Below are 18,560 nucleotides of genomic sequence, written 5' to 3'. Positions count from 1 at the left end.
GTATCGATGAGCACCACCTAACAAGGACTATAGACCTCCCAAACCCTTACCGGATGCGCCGCCACGCGCTACCACCGAAGGCAGCGAGTGGGCCCCACGCGCCACCCTAAAACTTCCGAATTAGGGCAAACTCCCAACACAAAACTTGTAGATTGAAGAGAGGGGAGCATCTTTTCTACCTGAGGTTTCGCCTCAATCGGCAGGAGCACGCCGGAAAACTCATCGGAAGGTGGAAATCCACCACCATAACTCTACACCGTGAGTCGTGTTAGGAGACTACCAGAAAACGAACCAGGGCACCAAGGAGCGTCTATCCTGACCGCTTCCAAGCTGTGTTGCCGCCATCGGAAGGGAGAATTCCGGTCGGGTTGCAAACCGGGTCGCCGCCCTCATTGTTGGCGCTCGATTAGCGTTGATCCGCCCGAGTCGTCTTCACTCACCAACACAGGGAGGATTGCGCCGAGGAGAGAGAGATTTTCCGATCGGTGCCGTCGTCTGGGTCGGCCGGAGTCGGCCGAAAAAGTCGGGTCGGGTCGTCCGGGTCCGGGTCGGGTCGGTTGAGGGTTTTGCACTCTCTCGGGGTCGGGAAGAGAGAAGAGGAGGGGAAGAAATGTGATTATGAAAAAATGAGGACCCAAAACGAAATTTTTCCTATTTAACCTAAAAATTCTCGAAAAGCCATAACTTCCGCTGACCATAACTTTCTCATACAAAGTCCATTTTACGCGTGTCACGTGTCTACGAACTCGTATCGTCGTGCTCTACAACTTCCGTGAAAGAAGTTTCTCGAGAAACCCAACAGATTAAAAAGTCAACTCTTGACCCTTCAAAATCATAAAACCGTTTCGGGTAAAATAAGCATCCGAACATTTCCGCTCTTCCTTCGAACCTCAAAACACACTAACTTCTAACTCAAAAATTCCCAAATAATATTAAAAACTAATATTAAATTTCCGGGGTATTACATGGTTGGTCCTATAGCAACTGCAGAAGTTGATCTTGGATCAGTACTGTTGGAGTTGTCATTGCCTAACTTGGTTGGAGACCTTCTGATTTCTCCACCAAAGAAACTAAAGGTAGGGCATCCCCTCGTACCTAAGAATAAGCCCAAGGAGGATGTTATTCATTCATGGAAGTTGACTATTAATACAAATGCTAAGCAGCGCGCGCAAAACATCTTTTGGTTCGGCTATACGTTTACATGAACTTGAATTGGTCACATCTTAATCGCTGCCGGATGTTATTGCCATGTTGTAGGTGGAAGATTGGAAGAACCCGTGGAGAACTCACTTACGTAGCAGCGTAGGGTGGTTCTAAGTGTTGGCATAAGCTAGGGTTACACTTTCTGTCCTTTTTGATTATGCATTTTACTTTTTCATTTGAACTCGTGGTAGTTTCATTAGGTTGTTTTGGAGTGCACTGATACGATTGTTAAGCTCATAGAGCTGAGTAACCTTGATGAAAATGGTGATGAACGAGCTAATGATCAAGGAGCTACAGCAGTTGATCAAAGTTAGAAGAAGTCAAAAGTTTGACCTTGACAGTGAGCGCGTGGCTTTCAAATGTGTAGGTGTTCTTGAGGATTCTTGTGAAGCTGCTATCCTTTCCCTCATAACAACTCTTCAGGAGCAACACTCTCGTGACCAAGAAGAAAAGATCTAGACCCTACACGTGTACCTTTGGTAGCTGTCAAGAAAGATATTTTGCTCTGCAAGAAACGGTCATCTTTGGTCTTATCCTATATAGCCTGGAATGTACTGCATTTTCTGTGTAGTCTGTCATCATCTTCATCACTGTACAATTATCTTTTCAATATAAATACAAGCTGTTTTTCCTTCATTTTCTATCAATATATTTCTCTTGTTCAGTATCCTACTTTCTTCTGTGCTTTCACTTTCATCATCAATTCTCTGATAGTGTGTAAATTTTTTATCTACTATACATCAATTATGACCATGTGTGAAATTTAGCAACGATGTTATTCTCTCGTCGCCAATGTGGGTATGTTGTGTTTGTAACTGCCATTGTATTGGTTATCAAAGCTTGACGTTCATCTTTCAAAAAAATTATTGAGAATGATAAAATATGAAGATGTTTATTAAGAAGAAGATGTGTCACTCCACTGAAGTAATTGTAAGACTCATTCTGACTTTGTATATCGACAGATAGGGCCGCAGATCGATGTGTAGTCTAAAGCAAGAGCCCTAGGTTTATTCGATTAAAGCAAGAGCCCTAGGTTACTAGACAAACATATATAACAAAACTATAAGATAATTAAATTAGAGTAACCTTCGTTGTTCGTGTTCTCACAAAATCTACCCTACGTTAGGACGTTTAATTATCATAATACTCTATTCTGTCGCAGTATCTTGGTAGAAGAAAAGTCCTCCAAATTTGGATAGGTCCTACCACGTTTTTCGGTTCTATCTCTCCTACACCAACTAGGGATGGGAGGTCTAATGCTTAAAAGAACTCTTTTCGGATTCCTTAAATATTTGTGCAGCATCAACTGAGAGACTTAGTCACTCTCAGTTTTTTTCTTCTCAGACTGTATCCCTCAGGAGGTTCGGATTCCTTAGTCATTAGCTTCTTGGGTTGAGGTCATCCACCTTGGAAGTTGGGATTATCCTCCCTGACATCTAAGGCAACCAAGTTCAGCTTTCTTCGTCGAGGAGACCAAAAACAACACCATTGTTACTACTCTAAAGAGGGTCAAAGACGTCCTACCAAATGTTATTAAAAGGTGGAAGGAGGCATTATATGTCTTAAGTGATGAGACTGAGTGATAGATCTGAACTCTTGTCTTCATACCCTACTTGATACATGGCTTGTCCATGTGCGCTTTTTCTCCAAAAGTAGCTATGGTGAGCAACACAGCTATGTTTGGGGGTTTATCTACTATACCGAACGGTATAGCATGCCTTACGTATGACTAAAGGAGGTTGTCTAGCAAGGGGTCCAGTAGGGGGGTGGTGGTTTGTTGAATTTTTTGTCATGGAATTTGCAAGGTATGTTATACCGAACGGTAATAGAAAAATTTTCCATGTTTGGGAACAAAGTAAACAGTAACCACATGATCTTCACACCACACCGAAATGGTCGGAACCGAAACTGACAAATTGTAGCCACACATCTCGGTAATTTATCAAAGATCGTCAAAGGCAATACCCACTTGCCGAAGAATAATGTGTCGCCCTCAAAAATTTTCTAATGTTCCTCTTCCTCCATGAATTGAAAATATATCGATCTTCATGGGTGTAGGTAGCCAGGTGGACCCTGAAACCATAGGGAAAGGTCATGGTTCCCATATGCATAATTGCCTTAGGATTAGCTCGACGCTTTACTGTAACCGACATCAAACAACCACCGCTAAGTGGTGGTTTGAGATCGTTGTAGGACCAACCAGAAAGAAAAAAAAAAAAAAAAGAACATGTGGCCATCCTTTGAGATTGATAGAGCCGATGCAACACGCGCGGTAATTTGATTAACCATGATAAAGCCAAGAAGGATGTTGAGAGTGGAAAGGACAACAAAAAAACCTTAGTATGGTGAAAGAAAGTCAGGCAAAACACTTCCTGGAGCCTAAAAACTCACATTTTCCCAACCAGCAAGTTGATACGTACTACGGAATAGAAATAAGAATTATTTCATATATATTATTTGGTGTTCTAAATAAGATGATCTTTAGAGAGAAAATATTGGAGCTAGAGTTTTTCTTTTTCTTTTTCTTTGTATTACCATTCTCAACAGTGTAGACCTTCTTTCATCATGTTTGATGGAATCTCAACCCACCTTAGCCGGGTCTGTTAACGCTAGTGCTAGTAGTAAAGGAGTTGCACACCAACCCTAAAGAGATTTGATAAAGCTCTTTGTAGAAGTTTGTGGAGATCAAGATTAGTAAACTACAAATGGATCGGAGGATGTTGGAGGTGCCTGTGCAATTTCTTCAAAATGTACTAAAGCGGTTCATATATATATTAGAGTTCATGGTCATTTGTTGAAAGAATGAACAACAGAGGTAGAAATTTGAAACAAGGTTACTCCTCACAACTTTGCTCAAATATGCAAGTTGGTGAAAGAATGCAATTGGATATATTAGTAAATGTAGCTTCTAAACTAGTTCCTCTAGCATCATCAAGACAACAAGAGTTGCTCCACTAGCAGCGTTAGGATTAATATTTAATATGCCTATATATAAGCAACAACAAGTGACATGAGAAAGAATAACCAGTAAAATAACAACTGATTTAGTTGAAAAATCTTAAAACTCATAGGGAGATATGATGTTGGGTGTACGTGGTTTTTTTTTTTCTTTTGTTCGAATATGTTAGGTGTGGTTGTAAGAAGATTTTACACCGGTTGTTTATCTTTCAATCTAGCAAAAAATCCACAATACTAGAACTCTATGTTCGTGCTTCTACTCTTCTAAGTTATGTTTTAACAGGTTACAATGATCTAAGGACCACAATTCTTTCAAAGAAAAGATAGAATATTGAGTATATCATTTGGCATTTGTAGCCAATCAAGCTTACATGCATGGAGGGATAAGCTAGGGTGTGACTGTATTTAGTGATGGTTTGTTTGATGCACAATGAATGTCTTTGATTAATATGATAGATACTTGTTTGAAGCTATAAATTATGAAAAGCCAAGCATTGATTGTGAACCTGATTATTAATTTCATTAAAGAAGTTGGTTACGAAAACGTAGTGCAAGTGGTTATGGACAATGTTGTAAGTATATGACACTCATATTCAATCAGGAAAGAAGAAAACAAATCTGCAAAAATTCACGGAAGAAGGTTTCCTGGTCAAACTAGGAGAAGATAGATCCAAGAGGGAGAACTGATAACTGCAGTAAGAATGATCTCAAATCATTCAAGGTAAATATATACATCTCATGCATATCATATTTGGTAATTAGGATTGGGAAAAGATTGGTTTTCATTATGATTAGATTGACTAAATATCTTTGAGATAGTTTAGGAAAGCTAGAACATATCTGATATGAAAAACGATTTGATCTTTTCTCTAACTGATTTGGCTTTAAAACAAGTTTTCTTGTGTATCTCAATCAATGTGATCATGTGAGGATCTGATTGAGGGGAGTCTTCTCTATATATATACATCGAAATCATTTTGATATGTACTGAGTTTTTCGCTGAAAATCTAATTAATGTATTTGTTGCATAGACTGCAAAACTATTTTGTAAACTCATTGTTTTATATGTTCTCATACTCATTGCATCTGCTATCATATGTGTGATTTAAGATCAGTGAAAGTGAAGAGCAAATTGAAGGCGTGTTTATTTCTTTCATATTAGATCCAATTTGTTTAAAATAGGTTTACTAGTTGTAATATCAAGGTTGTTTGAAATACTTACAAAAGTGATAGTGTTGTACATCATTACTTGATCTAGTTGTAATTCTATTAAAGCATTAATGTATTTGATTTAGTGTGGACTACTTTAAAAATCTCGCGGTGACATTTTCTCGATAGAGATTTACACTATTGCTAACAAAATCATTGTGTTCATCTGTGTTTTAAATCGCTTGATACCTTGAAGGATTGGAAATTCTATTTAAAGATCGGTTCATACTTAATTTGAAGCTTGTTATGAAGAATATCTCCACACCTTCTTAAGCCTTGTCTAATATTGATGTGTATGATCAAGGTTGTTGGGTACAACCAGTTTCAGAAGATATTATATGTACGTAACACTCCAAATTGCACCTTCTCAGTTTAAACACGTCAATGTGCCGCGAGTCTCTAAAACAAAAACCAAGAGAAATGCAAGGCAACTAATTAAGAAAACAAACACAACAGAAGGTAATTAATTTGCTAAAGGTAATTAATTCGTTTGAAACTATATTCAAGGGATGACTGAGAAATAACGGATAATATCAATCTCTTCAAAACACGATCAACTCGAAATATAATTACACATGAGTTTAGAGCACGACAAGTGAAGTTTCATACCACATGTCGGTGGCCAGGAAGTGCAGAAACTTCGCCATCAAGCTCGAAGCTCGAATCGTCGATAGTAACATCTGATACTAAGAAGACGTCGCCGTTGAGGAGAGGAATCAAGCTGTGGTAGTCCACCGTTGTATCTTTACCAGACAGAGGAGTTCCAACCATATTGTCTTTGCGGGTAGAAGAACCGAGTTAGAGAGTTGAAACTTCTAGGTTGATCTAAGTCGGTTGCGCAGCTCCCCTCCCATATATAGTTTTCCCTAAATAACTTTAGAACGTGGAGATTAAGGCTCAGATTGCACCACACATATTCCTCTTTTTCTTCAAATAATTTCTAAAATTCTAAAACTTTCAAAAATCATAACAATTAGCCAGGGCTCTGAAAACTCCTCGAAAATTCTCACGAATTCGTCGTTTCGTGTACTTTATTATCCAACTCCTCAATCAAGGATCTCAACCTTTGAAAATTTCTGGAATTAGTTCTCGAGCACATTTTAAAATCGTCGAGGTCGGGAAACTATTTACTAAACGACCTCAAATTAAGCTTGTCATTTCGAGTGTTACATTATATATGTTTATAAAGAATTTAACCATGAATCATAGAATCAGATTGGTGATGTTCAATGATCATTGCAATTTGAAGTTACTTTAGGTTGCTCCCACAAGGTTTGTATCGACAATTTATTATGCTAGAAAGGTTCGAGACAATAAATAATGGTTTGCAATATGTAGTAATATAAAGAAAATGAATATAGGAAGTCGGTATCAATGATGGAAATGTTATTAGATAAAGTGTTATAGGATGATATTGACTACAATTTTTCTTCTACCGAGCTTATCTATAAGATGATTAATTAAGAAGGTGAACACAAATAAGAATTGTTTTCTTTTGGTATATGACTTGTGGATAGTTTAATGGAGCAAGTCAAGAAGGCTATTTATAAAAAATAGAGACTTTTTGTAAAATGAAGACTTTTTGGTCTGTGAAGTTAAAATAAGGGCCAAAAGGTGAAAATGAGCGGAAATGAGGAAAAGGAGCGGAAAAGCACCAAACAGGCGGCTTAAGCACATATCATGGACATAAAGTGGATAATCGAAGTAGAATACAGATAATTCACTAGAAGACGAAATTGACCAGTCAACGCCGGTCAACAAACGTCAACACTGGTAAGGTAAGTCGAGCTCCGACGGTTGACAAGTTGATGGTCAAAAAAGGTGGTCAGAAAAGGTGGTGGTTGATGGTCAACAAGTTAAAAGAGCATGGAGGGCAAATGAATTATTCAATATTCAATGTAATTCAAATTAAAATAAGAGTAATGAAATAGACATATTTGCTTTTGTCCCCTTGATCTTGACATTGTCCCCTTGTCTTGTAGACCAAAAACCTAGAGTGCCCTTACTTTAACATTCTACATAAAATATATATGGGTAGTTTAGGCCATTTCTATAAGATTATAAAGTAATCAAAACTTTTAGATTTAAAAGAAAATAAGAAAAAGATTTCCAAATTGGCAAAGTTCCAACTCAAGTGTAACAAAATTCTCAAAAAAAAAAAAAAAAAAAAAAAAAAAAAACAAAACAAACAAACTCAAGTGTAACACAATTAGTGAAACTGTCAGGCTAGGAGAGGAACCGAGTTGCTCAATATTTTGGGTGTTGTTTGTCCTTCATGGCTTGTAGTGTTTGAGAATTATAAGGAAATGTGGCAGTTGCTCTCATTTGGAGCTTAACAAGTTTGCTCTTTGTAATACAGTTTATACTTTGAGAAATGAAATTGAAATGATTTGCAATTAAATTACATGAAAGGGGAAGTATATAGTAGGTTTACCATTATATTGAGCAACTTTACAACCTCTCAAAAATTAATGTCTTAATACATAGAATATGTCTTAAAAACCTTAGATTATAGATGTATCTAGCTTAAGCAATATTTTTCACTTTCTCATATAAGAAAAATACTAGCTACCTTCTTCACTTACCTTTCATATAAGAAAGAAGTTTTGACAGCACCGGTACCCCAACTTTTGTGACACGGTCTAAGTGGTACCCAGACTTTAAAAACTATCAATGTGATACCCAAACTTTGTTTTTGCTACCAAGGAGAGGTCTGAGGCCAATTTCTGTCACGGTGCCGTCTGTTTGCTTACGTGGCCAGCATCAAGTCCACCAAAAAGGGCAAAAACGACATTTTACCCACACGACACCCTAATCAAGTCGAAACTCGACCTTCCCCCCACCCTCCCTCAATTTCCATCTCTTCTCTCCGCAACCCCTTTTTCTCGAAAACCCTAAATTGCAGTGGCTCTCTAGCCAAAGTTAAGCCACCACAGCCCCATCTCTCTCTCGTCCCCTGCCGCCGGCTCACCGGCCACTCCCATTTTGTCCAGGAGGTCGTCCTCTCCTCCGACGGCCAATTTGCTCTCTCCGGCTCCTGGGACGGCGAGTTCCGCCTCTGGGACCTCGCCCAGGGCATCTTCGCTCGCCTCTTCGTCAGCCACACCAAGGACGTCCTCTCCGTCGCCTACTCCATAGACAACCGTCAGATCGTCTCGGCCTTTCGCGACCGTGGAACACCCTCGAGGGCCACAATGGCTATGTGAACACCGTGGCGGTGTCTCCTAATGGTTCCTTGTGCGCCAGCAGAGGCAAAGATGGTTTCTGAAGTTGAAGAGGGCTTTGAAATTCGGAGGCTTTTCTTTTCTCTAGTTTTGGTTGGTTATCCTTAAGGAAAAGATCAGTGGGTGAAATCCACCATGAGAAAGAACACTTGGGTTTCGCAGTACTGCCTGTTGTTCATGGGATGCTATCTTGGTATGTTCTGTTCCTTAGTTTGCTTCTTCTTTCTTTCCAAGCTGGTTTCGGAGTACTATTTTTGTTTAAAGTATTTGATTTTGTTTTAGCTAGGATCTTCTTGTTCAGAAGTTGGAAGTTGCTGGTCAAAGTTTACATTTTTGTTTTATGTGCTTGCTATCAAACAAATTTAGAAATGCTCGTCTTTTTCTTTGTTGGAAAGGTGCTTTGGGATTTGCATAATTTATTTTCTGGAATAAAGGAATGAAACTGCTAATAATGCTAATGTGCTACTTTTCTGTTATGTTAAAATGGTCAATTACATTTCATTAGCAAGAACATTAAGGGTTCTCCCTCTCTGAGGGAAAATAAATAAATGATGTAGATGAATCTCCTGTGTTTTTGTTGTTGTTTTTGAAAAAATGTGGTATGGGAAACCCAGATTTCATGGTAACTGAGTCCCCATGATGAAAACATACTGATACATGGTTCCAAGTCCACCTAATTAGTCTTAGACCAGTTGGTAGAATTGTACTAATAGTCATTACTCACATAGACTATTGGCCCATGGTGCCTGTCTAGTATTGAAGGTTCATTATCTATTATGCCCATGGTATTAATTGATATTAGTAAGCTATTGTTGTCTTTGTTCTGTATGTTGTGTTGCTCTTATTTACAAATGCTTATTCAAAAACTTAATTTTATACTTTTTCATGGAATTCACTTCTTCAGTTTTGTCCCTCCTGTTTACTACTTATACTTGAGCAAAGCATTTAACAGCACCATAGGTAATATATTAATTGAAAACACATCTCACAGACTTTAATTGTTGGCTATAGTTAGTCTACTAGGAACTTTGTGTCTTGAGAAGTTCATGTGGCAGAAGTGGGGTAGATACTGTAGATTCATAATGGAGATATTGTAGAGTAGACTCATATTCAATTCAATTTCAAATGTCAATAATTGATCGATAATGAAAGCTGATCACCTCATCCATTTCTATTAGAGTCTTCTTTCTATTATGTTCCATATCTAATCTCCATTTTTTTCAACTTCTTTAGCTTTAACAATGGGAGCTGGTGTGGAAGAGAAAGTAGATGGTGCAATGCCAGTGACTACATTGTCGCCACCAGAAGGGGACACAACATTCCTTGATGGCACAACATGGTGTGTGGCTCTTGCTGGTGTCTCCCAAGTTGATCTGCATAATGCATTAGATTGTGCTTGTGGACTTGGAATGGCAGACTGCAAGGGTTACATGATGATTGTAGGGGTCTTCTAATGGTTCCTTGTGCGCCAGCAGAGGCAAAGATGGAGTCATTTTGCTGTGGGATTTGACCGAGGGAAAGAGGCTGTACTCGCTTGATGCTGGTGTGATTATTCATGCTCTGTGCTTCAGCCCCAACAAGTATTGGTTGTGCGCTGCGACTGGGCAGAGCATTAAGATCTGGGATTTGGAGAGCAAAAACATTGTTGAGGATTTGAAGACAGAGGCAGATAAGACAAAGAAGACCGGCACTGCCAACAAGAAGAAGGTATACTGGTTCCTTTTGTTGTTTGATTAGAATTTTGATTTTAATATTTTTTACTTGATGGAAAATGATACCCTGTTGTTTGTGTGTTACTTATCTAATTGGTTTTGAAATGTTTGAATGCCATTTTATTCTCTGGATTCTCTTAGGGAATTGCAATTCGGAAACAATGCTGATCATTTGATTATTGTAGACAATGCAGATTTGTGATCAACTGTCATTTGTTTTGAGTTCATTGATAGTTATATACTTATTTGTTCACATTTGAACTGTGGGATGATATGACAGATGATGACAAATCAGTATTGTAATGTTTGCATCTTTTTACAATGTAGTGTTTGCATCTTTTTACTATCCTTTCATTGGCATTTCATAAGTACTTTGGTTTTAGGGATATTGCTGAAATGCTTGTTGTTGAATTGTATTGGAAATGTCTTGTTGAATTGTGAAGCCAAATGTGGTTGTTGAATTGTGTTGGAAATGTCTTGTTTGTGTTCCACAGGTCCAAAGGGCACCAGCCCCACCCAAGGAATCAAGACCTATCAAGGACCATGTCATAAAGTCTAGAAAGGGACGGAAGAAAATGAAGTTGGCAATGGAAGGTAGTTCTGCTGAAAATGGTAATGCATCAGCTGGCCTCAACACAACCTTTTACTCAAAACAGCCAAAATCATGGAGCAAAAGGTGCTCAAAAGTGAATGTGCTGGCTTTTAAAATAGAGAAACATAATGTGTAGTTCATCATGTTTTGGAATCAATTTTTTGCAAACAATGTGGTTCCTTGAGTTTTTGGAAATCAATTAAGCTTGAATTATGATGCATAGTATGTTTCTCATGTTGATGTTGGTTTTAATTCAGTGATATTGACAGTCCTTTTTGGTTCTATGTTTGAATTTTTATGTTACATTTCCAGCTATTGCATAATATTTCTTGTCAGCAGATAAACACAACAAGAATGCCTAAACTCTGCTGAACTAATCAATGTGATACCCAGGAAAATTTAAATGATAAACACAGCAGCAGTGCCTAAACTTTGTTGAACTGATCAATGTGATACCCAGGAAAATTCAAATTTAGAGCTTTTAGAGAGAAAACGGCTATGGTGAGAGTTAGAAGGTTATTTTTGTCATTGCACCTTTTTTCGGTGGGCCCCATGCCGGCTACGTCAGAAAACTAACGACACAGTTACTGAAATTGGCCTCAGGCATTTCCTTGGTAGCGAAATAGAAGTTTAGGTACCACATTGATAGTTTTTAAAATATGGGTACCACTTTGACCGTGTCACCAAAATATGGGTACCGGCGATGCATTTTCCTCTATAAGAAAAATACAAGTTTGTCACACCCCAAATTTAGGATAAATAAAAATTCAAATTCAAGGCATGATAACAAAAATAAAAAGGGTCATATAATACAATTCGACGTTTACATAACTTGAGAAGTCAAGTAAAATTCACGCTCAAAAGAGCTCACTACAAATTGACAATCAGTAACAAAATATTTAACTCCTAACAAGCAGCTTCTAGACCTCTACGTCTCAATCTTGGACTTCCTCACCTGCAAAATCAACCTCTACACCATGGAATGGTGCACCGGGTTGTAAACAACAAACCCGGTAAGCTTTAATAGCTCGTATGTGTCAAGACCCACCCCGAATTTCACCCTGAAACCCGAAGTAAATCCTGCGGGGACCACCTCCAAGGAAAATTTACCGAAAATTCGGCATAACCTCCCTTGAAAATGGACAACCCTTCTTAAAAAAAAAAATACCTGCAAACACTTCTGAAAAAAAATCCAAATCCAACCTTAAACTCCTGAAGCCTTCGTGCTCCCCAAATTACAACATCTCCCAATTTATTTACTCACTTTAATAACAAAAACTCACAACTAAAAATCACAGGTTCAGAGCAATTCTATTAGAGGAGAAAAGAACTAGAAATATTTATATAAGCGGAAGCTATTCTATTGACTATGCCTCATCTCCATGTACGCCCGACCTCAACTATGCTAATCTGCAAGCTGGACATTTTTAAAACGAAGGGCCTAGGGGAAAACATTTGAAACCGTTAGAATGAGTGGACAAAAAATGAATTCAATAAAAATATTTATGCATTCCTAATTTAATTTTTCATAGAAATTATGCTCCATGCGACAACTCCAAGCTTTCTACTCACAAACTGGCAAATCAATGACTAGCTCCGGCCAGTCTCCAAAACTCAATAAAATACAGCCTCTTAAGCTAAACTATATATATATATATATATATATTTGTGTATGTATTTACACTCGTCATACTCCTTGTATGATTTCTTATGAAGAATAAGAAAAATAAGAAATTCATACAAGGCTACTACGCTTGCGTCTAGCGCTCACGTCACACCATAATGGAATTTTATCTCATTATGGTGGAAAAGCACGAGTGTATATATACGTGCATATTCCCTATATAAATTACTAAATTTATATAGGGCTACGAAGATTGCGTCCAACGCTCAAGTCACACCATAATGGAATTTTACCTCATTATGGCGGAAAAGCACGAGTGTATATATACGTGCATATTTAATTTATATAGGGTTATGACGATTGCGTCCAACGCTCACGTCACACCATAATGGAATTTTACCTCATTATGGCGTAAAAGCACGTATAGCTAGCTAGCTAGCATTTATTTATATACATACTATCCTCATAAACATCCAATATACATATTCACTGAAAATCTCATTTTCGGGAACTCTCCAAAAGATGAAAATTGCCAAATATTAGAGAAAACAATAAATTCAGCAGAAGAAAAACTTATCAACAATATAATGCATCGCATGCTTTTAATTAAAACAAAAGTCCACTCACAACTTTAGGCATAAGCCCGACGAAATCCAATTCACCACTCAAATGAGGTCTACTCAAATCCTATCACAAAAACCATGCTTAAATCCAAACTCCAATTTCAAAATAAATAATACTTAAATATATAACCCAAAACTCTTCCGTCTAATCCACTACCCTTTCTAGGGTTAGGCTTATCATAGGGATGGCAATAATCCCCAGCGGGTAGGGTACCCACGGGTATTCGACCCTAACGGGGAAGATATACGGGTATAAACGGGTAACGGGGATGGGGATCCTTAGTATTCGGATTCTTAAATCGGGTACGGGGCGGGTATGGTATTTTGATATTCGTCCCCATCCCCACCCATTAAGGATGAAAATATTATTATATATAATTATATAATTTATTATTATATATATTTATATATAATTTATAAATAAATATTTATGTAAAAAAATTTGTAATTCTCTTAATAAACATTTAATGGACCTTCCTTTTTATTATATATTTTTATTCTCTTAATGAAATTTACCGGTATTGTTATGTTTTAACCAAGACTTGTATTTATTTTATTGGATTGAAGTATGAAACTTATTTATTTTGGTATTTGATTTTAATTTCATACTTTTATATAATTGTATTTCGTATTTAAAAAAAAAAATTTAATTTAATACATAATTGTTAACGGGTACGGGTACGGGTATGGAAACGTAATCCCCAAAGGGTACGGGTACGGGGAATCTCCATTATCTAATTACGGGTACGGGGACGGGTACGGGGATGAAAAATGTAAAAAGGTATGGGTACGGTATTTTGATCCCCGTACCCTACCCTACCCATTGCCATCCCTAGCTTATCAGATTAACGCCAAACTCTAACCACAGCCTCAATTCATTATTTCAACATTTTAAAACAATAATAAGGGAAATCCAACGGTCGGATTCTACCCCATTAACCGCTAAATTCACCAATCTTTCAAAAATTTCAAACCTATCCAAAACTCCTCCAAAAATTCTAAACTTCATACCATTAAACTCCCATTAATATTACACTTTTAAAACCTTGAAAAGCCCCCTTAGAGCGGCGGCTGGCGGCCGACTCCGGCGACCCCCAATGGCTATCAAATTTTAACAGCATATTCCTCTCAACATCCCAAACAACTTTCATAACTATCACTAAGTCCAATTTCAAGCCTAAATAGGGTAATCGAAGCCAAACATATCAAGAAAACCCTAGGAAATTCAAACACCCGATTCTCCTTACCTAGCTCGAGTTAGGATGTATCCTTTTAGGGGTTTGCTGCTGGAAGGGAGGGCTTCAAGATGAGACCGGCAGCTTCAATTTTGATGGCTGGAAAAAGGAGTTCCGGCGAGAACACCTTCTCGACATAGCCACACCTTCCCAGCGATCGTGCTCCCTCACGACGGCGCGACACCGGCTGCCACCTACCTGGACTTGTAGAGGATGCTCCCAGCTTCAAATTGATACCAAGCATGCCTCCTATCTCGGCCGGACGGCGGTCGGAAAGTCCGGCAGCGGGAGAGGGAGAGAGTCGGGAAGGAGAAGAGAAGAAAGAGAGAGAAATGGTTTGGGCTTCTACTCTCAACCGGTCAAATACCACCAAATAAACCCAACTCCACAAATAAGACACCCCAAAAATAAATACCCTAATAAAAATTACCTTTTACTAGCTAAAATTTACCATTTTTACCGTCGTCATAATTTCCTCATACGAATATTTCCTCTGAAATAATCGTCCCTCAAAACCCCTCTAGGGACTATTTAAACTATAAACTCATTGACGAAGACGGTAAAACTCTTATTATTACCAAGCTAGTAATAAGGTAAAAATTTAAGAGTCGGGATGTGACAGTATGAGTAAATCTACATTAAAGAACTCAACCCCGCATCACATAAGATAAAAACCGGTGACTTAGAAGACTAGCAGTTCTACTAATAGGATAAGAGTGAGTTGGCAAAGGCATTTTAGTAACTTAGTTCAGGAATCGCCTAAAAACAAGAGAATTTAAAATAGAGAAAATAAGTAAACACAACAATTCACAAACAATTAAAATCACAAATGAATCCTGCAAAAAATATAGTTTAGGAATTCACTAAAAATCATACAATTAAGATTAAGAATCTCCTGCGGATAAGCATAGTTCAAGAGATACTCAAAGCAAGAAATTAAATGACAACACATAAGAACATCACACAATCATTTCTCTACTCTTACTTATGAGTTCGCCAACACTTAGTCATCCCCCATAAGTAACCAAACAAATACGTATTCATGAGTTCGTCAACACTTAGTCATCCCCCATGAAGTACCGACAGACAGACTAGAGCTCTATCTTGACCGTAACCAATCACTCGGCCAAGGCTTGGTTCCCGGTCCACCACGAAGGCTCCTAATCTAATGCACACAATCACCACTAAGGCACACATTTCACAACGAATGCACACAATCACCACTAAGGCACAACCACAACTAATGCACAACAATCATCACTAAGGCACATATTCCATAACTAATGCATATAATCACCATTAATAATCACATAAATATAACAAAAAATATTATGGTCATAAGAACCTTAAAAATAATCATTTAAATAGGAAAACTTGTTTTCTCTTACCTATGAGCCGTTGACGATCAAACTCATATATTTTAAAACATTTAAAAACATAATTTCTAAATTATAAACATCATCATCATCATAATAATAATCATCAAAATCATTATTATCATCATCATCATTAAAATCACCATCATAATCATCATTAAACTCAACATCACAATCATCAAAATCATCATCAGCAACACAAAGCACATCATAAATTATATCATTCCACATAGATATATTTATATGAACAAACATAGATATTCCCACCAGAATAATCTATCAACAACCATATTTAAAACAAGAATAATCTACCAACTCTAATTATGACTCATGATCGGAAGTCCTTTTGAAATATTATATTATTAACAGGAAACTTGTTTTCACTTACCATAAGCCGTTGACGATCAAGCTCATTTATATTTAAAAACAAAAATCATTTTCTTTCAAGGACAACTTCACATTTAGCAATAATAACTATAAAGTAAACTCGGTTCTTTTATGAACCCATGTGAGATTTACTCACAATATAATAATATCATCATCATTAACAACAAAATTATTATCAAAATCATTATCATCATCATAATAACCATAAATAAATAGGTCACAAAGTGAACCTTGGTGAGATTTTACTCACCAAAATATCCCGTTGCGTCTTCACAAAAGAAACTCAAGAACAAGCACAACAACAACTTGTCAAACACCTAGATAGCACAAATCAACTTAGTGACCAACAAAACAAGTGATTATCATTTACACTTACTAGTTGCGACTATGACACTTCACTCTTAGACCTTGACCCTCACTTAACCCAAAGACTTGTCCCTTGAGAACAAGCTTTCTCTGAGACCTCTCAAGATCATAGAAAAGTTGACACACACAATGTCATATCTACAACAACAAACTCCTAAATTTCCAGAAGATTAAATAAGGGAAAACTGAATCTAATCTGTAAAGCAGTCACTCACAACAGCAACTAACCCATTCACACTGTCTGGACGCGCTTCTACGCGCCGCCAAAGGCAACTGAGCGTGGGTCCCACGCACCACCCCAAACCTCACTCTATTGACACTCCAAGCAACCCAAAACGACAATCAAGTGAAACCAAGCATCTTTCATACCTGCTGCAAAGTATGACTCGACCGGGAAGTGCCGTGAAACACCACCACGAACCCATATGCTCCAAATCTGCCATTTCGGGGTTCAAAACTCAAATTCGTGTTCCAATCTATGTCTAGCCACAACTAGAAGAAGGAAAGAACCAAAACTTACCTAAAGTCACCACTCGTCGCTGTCGTACACGGCCGAAAAACTCTTGGGTCAAAGTCGGATCCGCCAACCTCACTGTGGCGTTCGATTCTCGCAATCTGACCCGAGTCGCTCTCACCCACCTACACAGGGAGGATCACGCCGAGGAGAGGAAGAAAACCCGACCGGTGCCGGCGTCTAGGTCGGTCGGAGGTGGCCGGAAAATTCGGGTCGGGTCATCCGGGTTCGGGTCGGGTCGGTTGGAGAATTTTGATACTGAAGGTAAGGCGCGAGAGAGAAGAAAAGAGGAGAGAGTGAAATGCGGGAAAAGTGAAAGAACCCTAGCACCTCTTCATAGTTATACTAAAAATTCCTGAAAACCACAACACTTCTGTTGACCATAACTTTCTCATACGAAGTCCGTTTTATGCGTGCCACGTGTCTACGAACTCGTATCGTTGTGCTCTACAACTTTTGTGAAGGAAGTTTCTCGAGAAACCCAACAGATTAGAAAGTCAACTCTTGACCCTTCAAAACCATAAAACCGTTTCAGGTAATTTATGCATCTGAACGCTTCCGCTCTTCCTTCAAACCTCAAAAACACACTAACCTCTAACTCGAAAATTCCCAAATAATATTAGAAACTAATATCAAATTTTCGGGGTATTACATTTTCTTTGCCCTAGATTCTTCTACTACGAAGAGCAATAAGAATGGGTTACATTCCTCCCAAAATTTCTTTACTCTATAATCGGGATTCTTCAATATGGAAGTGGAGTTTCAATTTTGGGTAAGTTAATAATAACCTAACTTTTGTAATTGAATGTTGTATATATGGTGTAAACTGTAAAGTTTAAGCCTCTAATTGTTGAAGGAGATGAGAAATTGAAGATTTAGAATGCTGAGGCATGCTTACCCATTCAAGACTTGCACTTCGATTCCTACTTTAATTGTTTTTGGTTTTGCATTTGGGGATGAGAGAGGGAGAGGAGGATCAAGTTTTAGTCTAATTGAATGCAATCAACTATGAAACTTCTGTAGAGGATCTAAAGAGGGAGGATCTAAAAAGGACCTCCTTACTTTAAGAATTTGAGGATTTCTATTATTTTACATTAGCAGATGACTTCATTTAACGATCTCAACCGTTTATCCTCTACATTCATATGCAAAAAATATGTCTACAAAATTTCAACTAATTCCATAATCATTTGGTCATTCAAATTGACGTAAACAATTGTAGGCCGTTAGATAAAATTAAAACAAATATTATGCTAATCAAATAATTAAATGTTTTTCATTTTGGCTAATTTTTTGTTAGATTCATATGTGAGTAAGTAACTAAGAATGTGCGGCTTTGATTATAAAAATACATGTTAGAACTAAAAACATCCTCAACTTTAAGTGTTTAAGAAGGTCCTCTATAGATCCGAACACTATATATATATATATATATACAGTCTTTCTCAGACAAGGATGTCCTTATTTATTATTAGGTGCAGATTTCTACTTTAGACTCACTTTTCAATCGAATTTTTACATCTCCACCGTTTAGTCT

The 18,560-nt window shown here is 37.7% G+C and overlaps 1 pseudogene; it reads left to right on the top strand.

Annotated features, from left to right (window-relative positions):
- The first annotated feature begins 965 nt into the window (after positions 1-965).
- Positions 966-11,034, top strand: LOC101300830 (annotated as a pseudogene).
- Positions 11,035-18,560: the final 7,526 nt, after the last annotated feature.

This window comes from Fragaria vesca, linkage group LG5 (genome assembly GCF_000184155.1).
Source record: "Fragaria vesca subsp. vesca linkage group LG5, FraVesHawaii_1.0, whole genome shotgun sequence".
Taxonomy (NCBI): domain Eukaryota; kingdom Viridiplantae; phylum Streptophyta; class Magnoliopsida; order Rosales; family Rosaceae; genus Fragaria; species Fragaria vesca.
Note: the sequence above shows the minus strand (reverse complement) of the source record. Positions and strands in the feature narration are given on the sequence as shown.